Raw genomic sequence first — 20,885 nt, 5'->3', positions numbered from 1 at the left:
CCACTTTTCAGAATTTTTGAAACCATATTAAGCCTTTTTTAAACAACGATTTTAACCCTTTATATATTTTTTCGATTTTGAAAAATTGAGTTCAAGTAACCTCGCGCTGGGACTACTTGGTGCAACTTAGCAAATCCATTAGAAAAGGCTATAAAACAAGTGGTGGGATCAAGAAGGGCCAATGATTTTGAAAGAGAACTCAAAACGTGCATTCTAGTAACCAAACTATTTTTTAGGGTGTTCCTTTTTAACCTGCAAGACCTTTATATTCGCAACCGTTAGTCCTAGATGTATACTTCTAGTTGCAAAAATGTTCAAAAGCAGATGAAGAGTTAAGATATTGAAAGTTTGAAGTTAAAATAAAAATAAGTCAAAAAATACAAAATTTAACTTTTTATACGCGGGCCCCAGGTCTCCTAACTTATTTTTAGGGAAATAATCTCCATTGAAAAATAATTCCAGCACAAAAAGTTTGAAATTAGTACTACCAATGTTCAATGAGATATGACACGCAACGTTTTGTGACTTACACCATTTTTCACTCGCCATCAATAACTTTTTGGGGGAAAATATAGCGGATAACAAGTGTTTAAACTATATGTGTGCATAGACAGTGGTTTTTGAAATTTTTCGAGGTTTTGTTGTTGTGTTTTTGTGTATCACGGCATAACATTTGCATTTATTTTTGAATAGCAGTGAAAAATAAAAAAATACCTTGTTTTTTTTTACTTCGACAATCTCATTCTTCTAAGTTCCAATCTCATCTTCTATATATGGTCGCTAAAAACTTTGAACTCGAATATCTCCTTCAGTTTTGGTCACACAAATGTCAAGTTTTTTGTGTCAGTAATGTTTTCAATGGAGATTTTTTCTCTAAATACACTGCTTGACATTTGCTAAGGAACAATTATGTTTTTTGAAACAGTTAAGAATAGATAATGATTAAAGAAACAGAACGAAATGTATAGTTAGTAGGGAGGATGTGCCTTTATTATAAGTACAAAATAATACAGATATTACTGCATCAATGAAATAAAAACTTAAAAATAAAAAAATAATCCTACTTAAATGATTTTCATACAACCACAAAAAAAGGATCTAGGTCAGAATGATGGAGAAATGAGTACCTTAATATGATGTATGATTACCAGGGACACTGATGCACAATTTACATCTGTTTTCCATACACCCCATTAATTATTGAGGGGTGCTTGGGGGATGTTTTCCCATTCCGCTTTCAATGCGGATTTGAGTTCTTGTACTGTTCTGGGAGGGACGGTTCTTCGCGCAACACGTCTGCCAAGAGCCTCCCAGGCAAGTTCAGTTGGATTTAAGTCGGGAAAGTAAGCAGGCCACTGCATACGGAGAATTTTTTCACTTTGCAGTGTGTCTGACACTTCAATGCTCCAGTGTGGCCGTGTATCGTCGTCCGTAAAGATAAAGTATGGACCTACAGCCCCCCCTGAAAAGACGAACATGGTCCAGCATAACATATCTGCAATACATTTGCGACGTATCGCTTTCTTATCCAAAAATGTGAAGCGGTGTTCTGCCATTGTGCATGATGCCTGCCCACACCGTGACGCCTGGACCGTACCGATCACGTTCGCAAACAAATTTTTGTGCATAACGTGTTCCACGCTCTCTCCACAGTAGTTAGTGATCAGAATCACTTGTCACACTGAAACGAGATTTGTCAGAGAACATCACTTCTAGACCAATTTTGATGATCCCACCAACATGTTCCTTACACTAGCATTATCTCTCTCGACGATGGCATGGTTGAACTTGGATGCAACGTACGGGCTTCCTTGCATACAAACCGACATTATTTACTCACCGTGAGATGGTTCTTGCAGAAACATGCGTACCGGTAGCGGTTGTTAGATTTGCAGCTATCTGTCCAAGAGTGAAATTTCTGTTCTTTTTTGCCGCAAGGGCTACATGGCGATCTTCTGAAGGTGTGGTGTTCCTACCACGACCCCCGGCATGCTTTTGCAAAACATTTTCACCTTCAGCGGCCGTCTTTAATCGGGATATGGCACTTTTTTATATACCCATTGCAGCAGCCACAGTGGTGACACTTTGATCTGCTTCCAGTCGTCCAACCGCTCGTCCACGATTGTAGGTACTCAAATGATGTCTTGCTGACATTTTACTCTTAAGTATTTAAAGAACCAAACAGAATTTCAGAGAAAAACCTTTTTTTTAACATTCAGCACTATTTTTGTTAAAAACCAAACAGCGTGAATTTTCGTACGAATCTTGAGCGTGTATGCATTGTCTTTTACACAGATAACGAGTCATGGTCTACCACGCCATCTGAACTTGAATTTATTTCCATTGGCCAGGTGGTTGAGACACAAATCTGCATAAATCACTTGTTCCTTAGCAATTGTCAAGCAGTGTATTAGTTTGGCAACCTTTCCCGTTGTAAAGCCCGTATAAGCCCGTCTAAAAAGTTAAATTTTGTATTTTTTGACTCACTTTTATTTTTGCTTCAAATTTTCAATATCTTAATTCTGAATCTGATTTTTAACAATTTTTGCAATTGGAAGTATACAGCTAGGATTAACGGTTGCGAAAATAAAGGTCATGCACGAAAAAACGAAACCTTGAAAACGAAATACCCTGTCTAAATTAATATAAAATCAACGTATGTATAAAAAATATTTTTAGGCAAACTTAATTTCTCAAATAGGAATATAATGAATATAATGAGCCTACAGCTAAAATCAATTGAAATGCGCATCATTTAAACATTAGAAAGAATAAAAATCTTTCTCTTTAATAGCTTGGGTGGATTTATTTCTCTGATATTATTTACTGTTTGTTCTTCCTCGCTACTAAATACTACAGGATGCCCAGGCTTGTTTTGTAAACGATCTTTTAATTCATTTTTAGAGTTGATATATGTACTTAAGTCAAAATGAGCTGATGTCACTCTCTGAGACCTTTCTCCGGTGTTAATTGAATCTAGAAACAATTGTAATTCTTCTTCCAAATAATCCGCATATTTCTTACTTCCAGGGGTTCTCTTTTACTTTCGGACCCTTTTTTATCCCCAGATCTGCAAATAAACGGGTATAAAAAGTAACTAACCTCTTATTTTAAAACATTACTAACTTTTCTTAACATAATTTAGTGATACAATGTAGTCAAGAGCTACTTGAACCCGGGTTCAAGTAGCCCAATTTTGAAGCAACTAGTGCACGTTTACTAATTTATATTAGTTACTGAGTTAATTTCATAGCTATATACCTAAAAACACTGTTATTTTATTAAGAAATATAGTGCTTGCCAAATTATTACACAAAAGAGTTTTTTTTTTGTTTTTTTTTGTACACTATTTGTACTAAAATACTATTTATTTTACTGTTAAAGTACAGTACATACTGTACACTGATTATTACGTTATTTTAGCTTAATTTAATGTTTGCAAGTGGCAGCACTATCTGCTTTGTTTATGTTCTTTATTTATCTACCTACCAGGAACATAACCTCAATCAGCTTAAACAGTTCACTAGTTATTTTTATTAGTGTGTTCTGTTATATTTAAAGTTAGTTTTAGGTAATTAGTGAGTATGCGTATGTGAGTATATATAATAGTAAGTATAAACACTTTTTTACCTCCTTTTTTAAAAAGTTAAGAAATGGTGTAAACCTTGTGAAAAGATGCCAAAAATACTCAAAATGCTCATCAAGAACAAGGGAATGCATAATAAATATTAGATAATTATTTCAGTGTTCGTTAATTTGTCTATAGTTATGTAATCAACAAAGAATTTGCTTTTAAAATAGTCTTAGTCTAATAATTTGGCCAGCACTGTAAAATGCAAACATAAAACTACCTTTACCTTGATGATATCAGATGCTTGAATAAACTTACATGTGGAAGTTTGCGCGCACTAAAAACAACTAACTTGCAATCCTAACCTCAATCAGAAAAAGGCGGGAATAGCGAAACTTAGTTTCTTGCTTCAGCTTCAGCCTAGTACTGCTACTTGTCAGGGAGAAGGTCATCTAAGTCTATACATTGAGTTTAATGGGACCAGGACAGATTTTAAACACTTTTTTCTCCGTGGTTCAAATAGCCTCTGGAGGCTCAAGTAGCCCCGGTTCACGGTACATTTTAGGATTCATTCGATACATTCCAGCAGATATGAAGAGCAAGACGAGGAACAATGAAACAAGCTTCCGTTATGTTTCAAGAACAATCTATATAAGTTTTACGAAAAAAAAAGCAAAACTATCTATTTGTGTTTTTTTTTTGTCGAACCCCTTTGTCGATTCCTTTGTCGCGCGAATCCCGCTTTTTCCTGCAACATCACGATGGTCGGACCCAAGTTTAGAGACACCGTGGTGAGAGGCTGCTGAGCTGTTGCATTATGCATTACCGCATTGGTTCTGCATCCGGCATCATGGTTTAGGATAGTATTGAATTTCACTGCCGCACCCCTCTAATACGCATTGCCGGTGTACTGAACAGTTAGTGATCAGCGCTACATCTCTGAGGTGTTGGATCCCGTGTCCTCCCGTATTCAACACTTGTCATCAGCCATATTCCAACACGATAATGCACGATCATACATGGCACGCAATGTTATGTGGAAGCTGCATGGATTGCTATACTCCAAGGACACATCCAAAGCCTTTTTGATTCTATACCCAGTCGTGTGGAAGCGGTTATGGCCAACAAGGGCGGCTACACTAACTACTGATTTTGTTACTATCCACACGTCCCAAAAGGCTCTAAATTTAATCGTTTGATCTACGTACAGCATGTTATCTGCCTAATAAATTTCGCTGTGATATCTCTGGTCAGTCTTGATGCTACATTTTGTGTGGCCAACTGTGTCGATTCACTTTGTCCTGCTTCTGCTTTTAATCAAAATTACTTTTCAGTTGAAGAATGTCATTAATTGTCCAAACATTTCACAGTTGACTCAAAAATTAGCAAATTTTTGGAAAACTGTTGTAGTTTTGCGGCTCTAGTAGACTATATAGACACATTAGTTCTATCCAATTTAAACAAAATTTACAGAACCAATTTTCACAAAACTTAACATTTACGTCACTATGTAATAGTATTAGAAATAAAAAATATTCATACTCTGTCAAAAGCATACGGTCCTTAAAAGGTTAAGCATTCGTTTTTTTTTCTACAATTTAGTAAGTATTGAACGATGTGACACAAAGAGCTGTAAATTTTGTCATTAATACTTAGTAGTGTGCTTAATTTATCAGAAATTTAAACGTTCTTATAGGATTAGCCAGAGAAGCATGAAATCGATTTTGTTGAACTAAGAATCCTTATTTAAATGTCCGATCTGTTTTATCAGGAATTATCTTTGTAGCATTGAATATATCTCCCAATTTATTTTCAGAAGTGTCTCGAATTGTATTTGAAGCTGATTGCACTGTTTTGATGATTCCTTTACAGTAATTCAGATTAGAGCTTTGCAAACGAATCGAAAGAGAAAGCCTGGTGGCGAAATTTTTTTTTCCTCAAATTATAGGACACTAGAGGCCCGTCCCGACCTAGTTCGGGTTAAAAAAAACTATCTATCTTAAATAAATATAATAATGGTACTTTTTAATTTGAAAATTAATAGTAAGCAACATGTTTTGTTTCGTTTTATGAGGTTTCAAACAAATTGATTTACCTCATTTCCTGATCAAGAGAGACCAACATATCATTCCCAATGAACAGTACAATATTCCTGTATATAACGTTGCACTATGTATCGTATAGCTGTACGTTTGAGCTTCAGATTTGACGATGGTGATGGAATAAGAAATTTTCCTTGGATATTGTAGTCACTTAAATTGAAAAAGGAAATATAGAGGGACCATGGGGATGAAAGGATTATGAGTCAACTGATCTGCTGCTGGTGCTGTAAGAACAATGCTCGAAAACACATTATTCCATAATGAATTTAACTGGGGTCGAATTCCATTGGGTAGATAAGACAAAGTTGAGCAATAAAATTATTGGGATATCGCCTTTAATTTTAAAAGCATGAAAAGAAGTCCCTATTGAAGAAATTTTCCCAATCACGCGTTTTTTCTTGTTAAACATACGGAGTCTTTTAAGGAGATATTAAAATTAGTTTAAATGTGGAATGGTCAGTTTTTATACCTCTAAGTTAAGTCGCGGCAGTTCCGTAAAAAACATCGCAAAAGCCTGTTGATTGACTTTTGGATATTGTGGAATTTAGTAATTTTTTTCAGTTCCACAATCAACATTCCGATCAACATTAATTTACGCTCCTGGTTTTCATGTGCCAATCATGTTTTAATAGAATTGTTTTCGTGGATTATTTGCGACGGTGGCAAACAAAAGCCCCACATTGAGTGTCCGCTTTATTTAAAAATTTTGCCTTTAATTTTTATATCGCTTGACATTAAACGACAATCATAGTACTTCTGCTGACGCTCTCCTTGCAATATGTCGTCACATAGATCTTTTTTAAATGTTTGCCATAAAGCAATAGGATCTAAAAGTTGACATAAAAGTTAAAATAGTTTTAAACAATTCTCTGAGTTTAGAAGCGGAGTCAGAAAGTTACATGCATCAACAACTAAGGTTAGTTTCCAAGGTTTGTCATCGTCTATAAGACCGAGTCCTTTATATGCTGCTTGATAGGTTGACAGGATCTTTAACTGTCAAACTACTTTGGAAAAATGTCGGACCACGAAAATGTTCCAAATGGATTCTTATATGACAAAATTCCGAAAGAATAGTAGGATGAATATTGTATATTCTATTAAGAGAAGAGTCTTTCCGAATCCCGGGATGTCTTTCAAACTCTTGTACTCGTTTTCTTTGCTTTTTTCAAATGCCTTTTTTTTTGGCAATTTGATTTTGATTGCATATTTTTGAGCTATATTATTTAAGTATATTGTTTATAAATGCTTAAATACGGTCATCATGAAAAACAGTTCTCCAAATAATTTTTATTTTTTCCCCTCTTTGTCAATTTTTTTCCTATCCAATGGTTTTTTTTTAATTTTTTTTTTCTTAACTCTTAACTTTGAAAGTACGGTAATTATGCGCAATTTATCTTTCAGTTGAGAATTTTCTAAACTAAATACCTATTTGAATTCGATTACAGATGTTTCTCATTTCGATTTTAGTATGAACAATAAACCTTAAACGAAATGTAACTGGGATTCGCTTCGAGCAAATTAGCTTTTGAATTCAATTAGTGCAGATAACCGATATTTATGTGTGCTTCTAAAAGTTCTAATTTTGCATGCATTTCGGGCTATCCTTTGAGGGTTTTTACATATACTAATATTATAAAAAGAGAGGGTTTACTTTGTATGTTTATATGTTCCCGGTAATCGCCGGAACCACTGCACTTTTTCAAAAAATTCATTTATTGATATGAAAGGCCCATTCTTGCAGAGTGACACGGGCTATAATTTATGCATGCAAGAGTATCCATAATTGTTTTTACGTAAGACGTTTTTTTGACTACCAGTTCAAGTTTTGTATTATGTTATTACAAAACTGTTCTGTTCTTACATACGTAAAAACAAACCCCGATTGCCCTGCTTCCGCAATATCAAAATAATTGAAGGCATTCTTTGAAGTAAATACTGAGCGATTGGAACACCTGAAAAAAGCTTTACATGTTCCTGAGGTGCGTAAGATAGGGCTTAAAGCGTTCCATTAGACCTGGACATAGAAAACCAGCTAGAGTCGCAGAATGTTTACGCGTCAAATTTTTTTTTACTGAAATATTACTAAGATGCGCTTTAGGCAAATTAGTTTTTAAATTCAAGTAGTGCAGATAAACGATGCTAATCCGTGTTTCTAAAAGTTGTAATTTTGAATGCATTTCGGGCTATCGTTTAAATAAAGTTTGGTGCTTAAACACTCTGCTACTCTAAATGGTTTGCAATGTCCACGGCGAATGAAATGCCATATACCTTATCCTCTGCAACCTCACCTACATGTTAAAGTTAGTTATGCTGACCTCGTGAACTTTTTTTTCTTTGAATGAATATCCATCCCTAAACGTTCAGTTCAAATAGAACCTTCAACTATTTTGTGAGTGCAAAGGCGGGACAATTGGTGCTAGTGTTTACGTTTATAAGAATAAAACGGTACGAAACATAAACAGGTGGCGTAGACAAACTATTGGTTTAAAAAAAATAGTATAAACACATATATGCATACTTTATAGCCTATGTCACTCAGTAACAATGCACCTTTCATATACTGAAAGAATTTTTCAAATAGCTACAATGGTTCTAGAGATTACCTAGAATATATAAACACACAAAAATCCGCTCTCTCTCTTTATAATATTAGTATATATAACAGAACCTCAAATTTAGATTTAGAAGTTGCATTTTATAGTGATTACTTGATGAGCTGAACTTGATGAATACGAACTACAGTGAAACCTCCCTTAACGGACACTCCCGAATAACGGACACCTCTAATTAACGGACATTTTTGGAAATCCCAGTCCCTCAGTATAGGCCATTCCATGTAATTCACTCTGAATAACGGACACTCCGAATAACGGACAGTTATTTCACAAAAAAATTCCCTTGCGATCGTAGCACTTCCGTTTTTTTTTCTTTTCACAGAATATCTTAGTAACTGCTTGCCTTACAAAGCTTTTCATCCTCCACAGCTGATTCTCCCCCCCCCCCGTCATTTCCTTATCACTGTTTCTTGGAATTAAAAGGCTGGTAATGGGCAGAGGCAGCAATTGGGGCTTAAAAGTGGGGGGCAGAAAAAAAAAACTAAAAGACATGGTACTTTTTCCGAGCAGCGAAAAAATAAAATAAAAAATAAATCATAATTTTGTTACGGCTAGTTTTGAGAGTGTTGAAGCAGATAAGTGAGAACTGATGTCAGTCTAACAATTAACATACGTTTTTCTTAAGATCGTAATGAATTTTGTACACAATAACTATTCAAAAGTTAAGATAAAAAAGAGGAAACTGGGTGTTTTTTCTAACTGGGGCTCTCGGGAGATGCAATTGAGCAGACCGGCGCCGGTAGTAGTTGGCTTTATGGCGCAATGGTTTCGTTGGGTTGTTTAATTTTTAGACATGAAAAAGATTTGCCCATATTCAAGGTCATATTGCCAACTGTCAATCATGCAATAGTGATACTCGAGATAAAATAAATAAATTAACCATAAAAAAATTGCACAAGTAGAGAATTTTCGGAAGCACTGAAATACAGTATAGAATTGAAAAACTTTTTCCTGAGCAAAGCCTGAAGGACTTGCTAAGGTAAATGATTTAAAAATTTATATTGAGAAACAGTCTCGTAATGCAAAAAAGAGATGTCAAACTGTTTTAACTGATTACTTTAATTGCTTTTTAAGACAAGTGTGTGCTGTCAGTATACTTTTATTAAGAAAAAACAGATTAATTACTCTTGACATAAAATGTAGTAAACCTTTCGCAATTGTTTCGATTGTGTTCTACAAAGGGAACAACAGCCCATTTTGAAAAAGGTAAATTAAGTAGTTCCTCTTAATAGCGGACACCTCCTAATAACGGACAAAACTTCTAGTCCCTTGACTGTCCGCTGTTCAGAGGTTTCACTGTATTACTTATCAACTTTAGAGTACGAAGGATTGCAGGCAATATTTATAGAAATTGTAGAATCATATCGTGTGTTTCTTAACTTACGAATATCCTGCTTCATGAAAAATGATAACGGAAGTAAACATGCAGAGTTAACGTTTTTTCGCAAATCATTGCCAAATTTACGGTTTTCTGGCAGACAGTACAATTCTGTTCACATTGAACGAAGGTTAATTGGCAAACGTTTTCTGTTTTTTAACTTTTGGTTACATATCAGCCAAAGCCTCCTCAAACATGAAATTTATGCAAAAAGAAAACTGATTTTATTCTTTTATTATGGGTTTTTACCAGTTTTTTGTTTATTATCATTTTTTTAACATTGATTTTTTGAAATGTTTTTAGAAAGAAATCGTTTTAGTCACCATTTTTATGCCTCCAAATGGAGCATTCTAGGCTGCTCCGAGTCTTCTTAGTGCCAAGCAGAGAAATCTATTGCCAAGTGCCATTTTGCATTGTTTACTTTCGCAATCACTTCTCACGAACTTCGCTGATTTCGCATTTTTTTTTTCAAATGCTTTTGTGATGGTAAAATTTTTTTTAATTCGGTTCTCAGAGGTTGTGTTCTTCGACTCAGTATTTGTTTTGTCCCGAGCTAGGTTTTGGTTATGATTAGCAAAATGGATATACATAAAATGAGGTTGAAATTTAATAATCCTATTCCCAAGTAATACAAGATCCGACCATTGAAAAATTATTAGAAAAGCAGCACCAGGAAATAGACAGATCGTCCCCATACCGACAATTCAATTGAGGTTCTTTGTTAAAACATGTGATTTTGTCTCTCTGCAAAACTATGATATAGGGGCATGTGTCTCCGCCCTCTGCTGGATTCGCCACTATCTATTATATATATATATATATATATATATATATATATATATATATATATATATATATATATATATTAGGGTGGTCCTTATTTTTGAAGTTGTAGATATTTTACGCGACGCCCCCTCAATTTGTTCCATTATACAAATAAATGATCCATGCAAAATTTTAAGTCAATCCATAAATATTAACACGTGCCCCTAGGGCCCCCTTTTTGAGTTTCGAAGAAAAAATTACGGATTTTCTTATTTTTATGTAAAAATATTCCTAGGTTCCATATTTAAAGTAATTTTGAACCTCAACAGATGTTGCTACTTCCAGACTAACCATTCTCTCACTTTCATTCTGTAAAATTTTACATATTACATAGGGTATATGTACAACAATGGCCTTGGGACAGGCATACCGCTATTCGCGCTCGTTTCAAACCAAACGGCAGGGGAACATTTCTTTCCACCGAGATGGACACAAGGGATTCTAAAGGCCATTACTGAATGGTCTAGGCCATTAATGAATGATTTTCGACAACAACAAATTGCCTCCTCGAGGCTTTGGGGGTGTTGATTTAGAAAATTTTCTGCGTATGTAATAGGTGTGGCAAATAGGGTCACTAGGTTTCCATGCTATAAATATAAGTAATAACAATTATATTTTAATTCGCTGTTATTTCGTTATATACTTAAATATTTATGTATTCTTATAATTTAAATTTTGAAAAATCCTCGAGTACCCTACCATAAAAATAAACTCTATTTTCCATATCTAAAATATAAATTTAAAAAAAATTCCAGATCGGAATGTAAAAATCTATACTTTAAACTTTCTTCTATTTCAGTACATAGTCCTTTATTATCATCAAATTCTTCTTACAATTCACAAGATTTAGAAACCGAAATGGATATCTATCCTAACCTGTTGAACCTTTTTTCTATATCTGGTCTACCACAACGCAAAAAAGCTTGACAACTACTGATATCTGCTCGCATTTCATCAATGTTAGACAAATGCCATATTAGGGACAAAGATGCTGCTCATTTATTAATGGGCTATGTAGATGCAGTAAATTTAAATTCAAATAACCTTAGAATCAATCGTACATTACTTAAGAGAGCAAAAGACAATCTTCGAGAGATAAAATCAGATCTCATGAATTTAAATTTAGATTTTTTAGTTATTCCCTGGGATACAAAGCTACATCCAGATGTAACTGGAAAAAAAAAACACCGATAGGCTTACATGATAGCTTCAGGTCCCAATGTTGAACAGCTACTCAGAATTTCTGAGATTCAGTTGTATATGATATCTTAAATGATTGCTCTTTATTGCTAACTGTTCAAGCTGTAGTAATATAAATTGTGTATGTAATTTTTTAGAGCTAAAGCTGAAGGGTGATATATTGCATTTGTATTGCTATCATCATGCACTTGAAATCGTACTGAAGAGTGTCTTTAAAGAAGTTCTAGCCTTCCTTAGTTCTAGACTCGATATACCATTATTTAAGCGCTTCAAAATTCGAAAAGTACACATACCACTTAAATTCTAAGAGAAGAATTTGATGACATATTATTGTTCGTAGAAAGCGGAATTAAGAAATATTACAGAGAATTCTCATAACGTGTAATAATATTTCTTGGTGAAGTCCTCCCTCCTACAGAGATACGTATTCGGCAAACTGGAGCTTATCTGTGAGCCAGATGGGTGGCAAAAGGAATTTATTGTTTGAATATTTATATATTTAGGAAACAATTTAAATTGATCTTACATGAAGAGAATGCCCGTAAATGCTGTTTTACAGTTAAATGTTGTATGAAGATATAGCTTTTCGCAGCAACCCATTCAACGCCTTTTAAATTAAAATAAAGTCTAGTGATTAAAAAACCTGCAGCGCACAAAATGGTGACAAACATGCAGCAGAAGCAGTGATTGCAAAATTCATAAATTACTTATGGTACATAGGTGATGAACTAGTAGCTTTGTACGTATTGGATGAAAGAATTAAGTTTGAAGATAGGAAAAGACTACTTCAAAAGAATGCTTGCTGAATAGGAAGACGTGTCTGATGACTGTATAAAAAATTTCAGGATAACAGTAGATGATTTGGAATACTTTCTTAGTATAGATCTTCCTCTTTATAGAATCAATTTCAAGTCAATAAAACTGTTTGATAAGTTACAAACACCAAAAGATGTTTTCCTATTTGATGCTGATTCATGGCAAAATGAAGGAAGCTATTTAAAGGGAAGAGATATCGTTAAAATGCTGAAAGTTGTGAATGATACAACTGAAAGAGGAGCACAATTAATCGAAGAATTTCACAATCAATTTACCAAATATGAGTCACAAAATCAATTTAGTATTTTACAGACAGTCCAAGACTATCGGAAAAAAAAATGCACACGATTAAGATACATTGAGAAAAGCGATTAAGGTAAAGTTTCTAAAGCACTATTTCATTCTTATTCAATGTAAAATCTTTAGACGATATGAAGTAATTAAAAAGATTAATTTTAGTGCTCCCTCGTTGTAAAAATATTTTGCAAACATAGGAGAAACGATGTACGCGATCTGAAGTAAAAATTCGAAGATTTGTGGGAAAATTATCAAAAGTGTTAAAGTTCAACGTCCTAGGGGCATGTGTTATTATTGGCCGATCGAGTTCAAATTTTGCACCGATTACTTTTTATTATAGTGTCACAAAAATAGGGGGCGTCACTTGTTGAATTCCGAAAAAAAAAAATTTCCCATATAAATAAGGACCACCCTAATATATATATATATATATATATATATATATATATATATATATATATAGATATAGATATATATATATATATATATATATATATATATATATATATATATATATATATATATATATATATATATATCTATATCTATATCTATATATATATATATATATATATATATATATATATATATAGATAGATATAGATATAGATATATATATATATATATATATATATATATATAGATAGATATAGATATAGATATATATATATATATATATATATATATATATAGATAGATAGATAGATAGATAGATAGTGGGGTGTTTGTATGTTCTTTATACAAATCTACAGAGGGTAGATTCATAGAGTTCTTTCATAGAGTTTTTTCCCTTCAAGGAGGGGGGGGGGGCGGTCGTCAGAAAATCAGTGAAGTGTACTGTTTACACCTATTAAAACCTATGACTGACTTTTTTTTATGAAAGAAAATCTAAAGAGGTCTAGATTTACATTTTGAGCCATAAAATAACTCTACACGTTGACGGGAAATTTTACATTTTAAAAAATTTTATTTAATCTTGGTTGTTGAACATGCGTCTCACTTGAGACAACTTTACTTTTCGAGGTAGGTAGGTTTATTTTCGAGGTGGAATTTCATTTGTGTGTATGCATGTTCCTTTGTACAAATCCACAGATTAAGTCGAATTTTTGCCAAATTGGGTTTTGAAATTCTTTTGTTGGTCAGGAATTCACAAGGCAGTTTTTATTCCACTATGAGTTGTTTTCCTTATACAAATCCAGTTTTCGTTGATTTTGTGGAAAATTTGGCGCAGTGATTCTTTGATGCTCAATAATCGTCAATGGGTTTTTTTCATATTTATATGGGGAAGGGGGGAGAACACCCCGCGGGGTTTTGTCCTATAGTAAGTCCAAAGTTTACGTCAGATCTTTGCAAAGCTTGGCAAAGAGGTCCTTTGATGATCAGAACACAGATAATGTTTTTTCGCCCCTTTGGACGACGAACACCCGACACGGGGGAGGGGGGGGGGGTGCCCAAAAATCCATGTAACGGAATGTTTGGCGTAAACGGTATGTTTACGCCGAATGACCAGATGTTGGTAATTAAAAAAAAATTAAATACTAAATTTAAATTTTGAGTCATAAAATAGCTCTTTTCTACATGTTGGCGGGATAAATTTTACACAATTTTCTTTTTTTTACTTCAGCCTGATTGTTATTGAACATTGAAGAAGGCCGAAAAACACTTTTTTCTAATTTCGACGATGGGTAATGCGAAAATAGTGCCATTGATGGAACAAAGTGCGCATAAAAAATTTGCATTTTTTGGAAAATTTCTTGATTTGCAGCAATTCGATTGAAGTCCCGACCAAACGCTGTTTTTAGTAAAATTAGTGAAAAAAAGATTTTTTTTCAATGATTAATAGTGTGGAAAAGGTGCTATTGGTGGCACATAATTTCCGTAAAAAAATGAAGTGCGTGGTATAATTCCTTCTTTTGTTACAAATGCGTATAAGCTTTGGCAATTTTCGTTTTTTTTTTTTTTAAATTTTTTTTAAAGTTTTAATTATGTTTTTCAAAACGTTAAAATACTTTTTTCGATGTTTTACATGAAATACTTATATACTAATTTGTCACATATGATGCATTTTGGATAAATGAACTGTGAATTGCGTATAAATATGAAAATTTGAAATATGCTTTTGGAAGACATTGTGCAGCTCTCTGTTTGCTTTGCGTTCAAAACTAACGGGAACAATTCAGAATTCATTCCTATAATTGCTGATCTTTTTAAATAAGAACAAAGTTACTACTTTTTAACTAAGAGTAGTCGATCGAAACGGTACCGATGTAAGAAAAAAAAAACAAAAAACAAAAAAAAAAAAAAAAAAAAAAAAAAAAAAAAAAAACGGTGTCGTTGCCGGCGTTGAAAAATAGTCAAAAGAAGAATTGAAACATTTAGTGTGCATTTTTTGCTTGCTTGCAAATTTTTGGTGTGCTTGCATAGCTTCCAATCTGTCACCTGATACATAAGGTGTAGTAACTACTGAACCTAAGGACTTTTTGGCCAAATTGAAGCCGAGCTGATGGCATGCGAAAACGTACTGATGCTACTGCCCACTCTATGGTACTCCTGTCTTGTTACATGCACAAAGGAAAGAGAAAATACTGAAAATACCCAGCATCGATCAAAAATACGTGCTTAATAGCTGTGCAACTGTTTTAACTCAACTGTGCCTTCCAGAGTTTTAAGATAGCAAACCACAGCCTATTACATAGTTTGTCTTGATGATTCACAACTGCGTACAGAAGTTTTTGCTTGCACTTTAGTTGCTCAAAACCTAAAGAATGCCGAAAAACATCTTGCAACGAATTTTATATGCATTGATTTTCCCGTATGATTCACCTACAGAAACTACCAGGGTACGTAAAAGGATTTAGGTAAATAAAAATTATCACTCACAACAAAGCAACCACAGCAAGGACGATTGACGGAAAGCAAAATATCAAAACATCGTTATAAAACTAATTGAAAAATATGCCGAAATTCAAAGAAAAAATGTGGATCAACAAATTCGAGAGTTTAAGGATCCAAAATATAACTTTAGAGTTAAGGAATACTACCATCTATTCGATTGCGTTCTCAACCAATATCAGCGAACTTCCAACCATGATGTGTCTTTCGTTAGATGAAACTGAAATAAACATAGTATCCAAACTAATTCTAAATTTTTACAGTATGTTTTACAAGCCCTACATCAGCTGTGAAGAGCAATACTATTAAAAGAGTAACGGAAGCTGCAAATGATAAGAAAGAGATGGGTAATTCTCCTAAATCCTAACACTATTATGTCCCTGTAACTTAACACAAAAACTGTTTAACACAGAAAGTGTCTTCATTTTTTTAATAGTTAGAAATAACTTATCTGATGTTATTCTACTCTCATTAAAAATAACTCATTTAGTTTTTTCTACAAAAATTTTTGAGTAACCAGAAATTCACCTTTGACGCGTCCCCATGCGTTTTTTAAATGTACTTGAATTATTTAAAAATTTTATATCAACATTCCACAAATTCAATTTGTAGTACAAAATTCAGCATACTTAAAGGTATAAAATATCATTCTTTAAATAAATTTAATTATTTAAATCATCAAGGTTCATCGTTTTAAACTTTGTCCCCAGGTTTTCATGTCATTCTCCTGTCCTAGGAATGAGTTCAATTATTATAGATAAAAAAAGATATTTTTTAATCTGCTGTTCTATAAAACTGTTTATTATCACCATTTTGTTGGATTCCTTGAATATTTTGTTAATATGATTTGTTTTCTGTTCTCATTAAAATTTTGAAGTTCAAGAATACTGTATGAAACATTTTCGCTGTCATTCTCCTGGACAATATTTCTGTTCTAAATAAAAGAAAAAATTTAACTCTACTCGTAGTGTGTGGTTGAATTAGGAAGTTAGAATAAAAAAATAACATTATTTACCTTAAATATAATCCTGGGCGTACATAACAGGCAAAGTGTATGGAACTTGTCATACTCCTGTCCTAAAAAAAGTGTCATACTCCTGTCCTAAAAAAAAGTCTAACTCCAGTCCTAAAACAATTACTCTTCTAGCGTTATTTCTCAAGCATTGGTAACGCATCCCATAGAAAAGAAGGATTTATTTTCATCACATTAGTTTGAAAATAAGATTGATTGAAAAAAAGAAAGTTAAATTTGGCAAACGATAAATAAAAAATGTATCAGTGGAATAATTCTATTTATTTATTTATTTATTTATTTATTTTGTTGTTGTTCAGATGAAGCGTTCCAAAAGAGATTTATTGGGTTAGACATTTGTTTCTCTAAATGTTGCTCGAGTAGGTAAATGAAGTAGCTATAAATTTCACAGTTGCTTTGTGTTATCAATATTACTGATTCCCTTTTTGTTTTTTTTTTATGTTTGGATTTCCTGAACTATAAAATGATTCGCAGGTAATGAGAAGGCAACTTTTCTTTTTGTAAATTTTATCATACTGTGCACGGCTAACTTAAAGAAAGTTTTAATGTATCAATCGATTTTTTTTCCGTTGAAATGAATGTCCGTTATTCGAAGTGTAAGCTATTCAGAGTGAATAATATGGTAAAAACCTATATGGGACTTGTACTCGAAGAAATTGGGGGTGTCCGTTAAGGAAGTTTTTACATAAATTTTGTTTTGTCATTTAATAACCATACTTTTTGATTTAGGCTTCAGTCATTTCTTTATTACTATAGTTACATTTTAAATAACCCACGAAGAAATTCATTTTGTAACTCTTCTGGTGCTGCTTGTCAGTCTCTTGCTGTATTAAAATTTGACCCCCTTTTTTGAAGGTGTAACATAGTTAAAGTGAGTTCCCTCTATTTTTCTCTTAATAAGTTCCTAACAAAGAATAATTATAATTTTTTCAGGTTTTTTTTCAGCATTTTTATTTAAAAAAAATGTGATTGGAAAATGTCAGGTTTTTGGAGAATCACCCAGATGCTTTCTTCAAAACAAAGCTGTGATCTAAGTAAAAGCACTGAAATGCAGAATTTCAACTCGAAAAAGACTTCTGTCGCCTAAAACAGTTAAACAGTATAGACAAAACATTCTCTGCTGGGAGAGCTGATTGCTCTATGCTGGGAGAACTCTATGCTGTTTTACCTTTACTTTGAATGCAAAGCAGACAGAGCGGCACAATGTCTTCTAATAGCATATTTCAAAATTCATAAACAATTAGTAGTTAATTTGTAACACACCAAGCATCTAAAATGCATCACACGTGACAAATTAGTATGTAACTCTTTCAGGTAAATATGGCGAAAACAGTATTTTAACGTTTTGACAAAATTTATTTAAAACGTTAAAAATTGCGTTAGGAAATTGCCATGCATTTGTGGCAAAGGAAGAAATTATACCACACGCCTCAAAATTTTTACGGGGTTTAGTGTCACTAATATCCCCCTTTTCGCACCATTCCTCATTGAAAATAAAAATATTTCTAAAACTAATTTTGCGAAAAACAGAGTTTGGTCGAAACTTCAATGCAATTGCGGCAGATCAAGAAATCGTTCAAAGGGCGATTCTTGAAAAAATGTCCCTTGCGTAACGCTCAAATTTTTTTTTCCAGCTAACCAAAGCTTTCAAAAAATAATGTTGTTGGGGAATAATACATGCTTTGATATGCTATCAAAGCTTAGCAGTTAATCCCATATTTAATTAATAGTTACTTGAATGAAATAAAAAACTTAGCGTTACGCATGGGGCATTTTTTCCAGAATCGCCCTAAAGAATTTCAAATTTTTTATGTGCACTTTGCTCTACCAATTGCACATTTTCTGCACTACCCATTATCGAAATGAGAAAAAAGTGTTTTTCAGTCTGCCTTATTAAACATTCGTCGCATGACGCAATTTTTATTTCCGGGGTAGAACGAGCAACACCGTGAAACGCAAAAAGTAATATATATATATATATATATATATATATATATATATATATATATATATATATATATATATATATATATATATATATATATATATATATATATATATATACATACACATGAGTGCAGATCTAGAAAACGCCAGAATTATTTTCTAAAAGCTGCATATTTTGAATTTTTCACAAAAGAAGCTTATAAAATTCTAAATACTCTCTATTACATCTACTGCATTTGTTCCTCGGGTACTTCAACTGTTTGAAAAAATCTTGAAATCCTTAGTGGTGGCTGACAGTTTCTCCTCCGTTTTTTCCTTGACTTAACTAAGAAATAGTTCTTCAAATCACACAGATCAGGTGAGAAGGTGCTTTGACATTTAAAACCCTAAGGTCCCCCGCACCTACCGTTAGCACGGTTTATCTGTTTTAATGCTTGGGCGACCCCAAGCAGATAGGACCCCAATGGCATTTTATTTAGAACAGAAGACAATACAAAATATTATATTACAACAACTCATAATACATAAAAATAAACCCACATTGACAATAACGGAAACATTAATGAATACATAAACAGAATAATAACCACTGGAAGCAGGTGATGTTTAATTTAAAACTGGCTGAAACGGATGTGTGAGCTGGCGCATTGTCGTGTTGGAAAAACCAGTCTCTTGTCTGCCAGAAATTGTGCCTGTTTTACAGAGTAGAAGCAATCTCACAGCTGCATGTTGTTCATTTAATCTTGGGATCATAAAAAAAGAAACAAAAACAAAACAGCGATAGCTAAAACAATCACAGCAAACTGACTAGAACAGACCAGGTCGACAATACAGACGGTTCTGAACTGGCAATGAACTGTGCTATACTCGCGTAGAGGCAGGATTGCGTATAACACTAGTTCCGTCCACGGCAATGCTATTCCGGTAATTTTTGGGTACACTTCGTATATCAGAGTTGAGCTCGGAAAGTTTCTTTACTGGAATATTGAGTCGTGATCTACGTGAAATGGGAATTTATTTTCTAGAAAAACGCAACTGAAATCTCGTCCCGGAACTTTTATTGGTCATAATTAAGGTTTCTGATGTGCTAATGTTGTATACATTTTTTTCTCGTTTACTAAGATTTGATAGCATCATTGGCCATTATTGTCACATTGGACGTTAAAAATGTATTGAATGCTTGGATCAGAGTAATACCTCTGTCAAAATAGTCAGTCAAAATTTTCGCTTTGTCGATTTAGTTCTGAGATCGATGAAGTTTGGATCCGAAAATTCACAATTCAAGATTCATGCAAAGAAATAGGGGATTTTTAGAGCACACAATTGACTTCTTACTATCTGCTAGTCTTTCACCGTTTTATGTAATGACATCTGATAGTGCTTATGAGTCTGAAAACTTAAAAAAAATCCAACCACAGGTGTAAGAAACGTCACTAACAGTAAACATGCCTCTGCGACCGAAAGCTCTAAGATTATACTGCTTCCAGGCAGAAAAAAAGATATCTTAATAATTCCAGGAAGTGGATATTTCAACTTGCATAGAGATAAAGCTGTCTATCCTCCATTAGTGATTACAAACTGTCTTGCAATTGCTGATTATAACCTTATATATTTTTTCCCAAAAATATTAAATTTTAAGAAATAAATTTTGGTGGCGCAAACAACCCCCACCCCCCTCCCAGAAGTTGAATGGTTTTCAAAACTATTCTTTATTACTGAAGAAAAGAAAAGAGCACATCTTGGGGGAAAAAAGTGATTTTAGATTGAAAAACGTAATAAAGTTAGGAGAAAATCGAAATTTGTTTGAAAAAGAAATTTTTTAGTTAAAAATATTCAATAGTTACTGCTCATTGGTTAGTTAATTCTCTCTCCCTCTCACCCTGTCCTATTTCTTTCCTTTTCTCTATTTTTTTTCTAGTTTGTCTAAAAATAGTTCGTCTAAAAATAAGAAAGTCTTACACGCTGAACGCATCTTTTCGTTGAATCGAACGCATCTTTCGTATCATCTTTTCCTTGTTGTTACGAATAACTGTTAACATGAATTACACAGTGACAGGTTAACATGAATAAAACAGTGAAAATAGTGTGATTTTATATTGACTTGAAGCTGGTCATTTAAAAAAGGCAATTAATCAATTATTTTGCTTTGCTAAGCCATCCTCAAAATATTCATCTTATTACGAGAAAAATGGTAATACAATACATACCC

At 33.3% G+C, this 20,885-nt stretch overlaps 1 protein-coding gene across 1 annotated transcript in view; it reads right to left on the bottom strand.

Moving 5' to 3' along the window:
* Nucleotides 1–20,885, bottom strand: part of LOC129218999 (uncharacterized) — a 153,948-nt gene that overhangs the window by 17,852 nt on the left and 115,211 nt on the right. The window lies entirely within an intron of this gene.

This window comes from Uloborus diversus, chromosome 3 (genome assembly GCF_026930045.1).
Source record: "Uloborus diversus isolate 005 chromosome 3, Udiv.v.3.1, whole genome shotgun sequence".
NCBI lineage: Eukaryota > Metazoa > Arthropoda > Arachnida > Araneae > Uloboridae > Uloborus > Uloborus diversus.
This window is presented reverse-complemented; position numbering and strand designations above follow the sequence as displayed.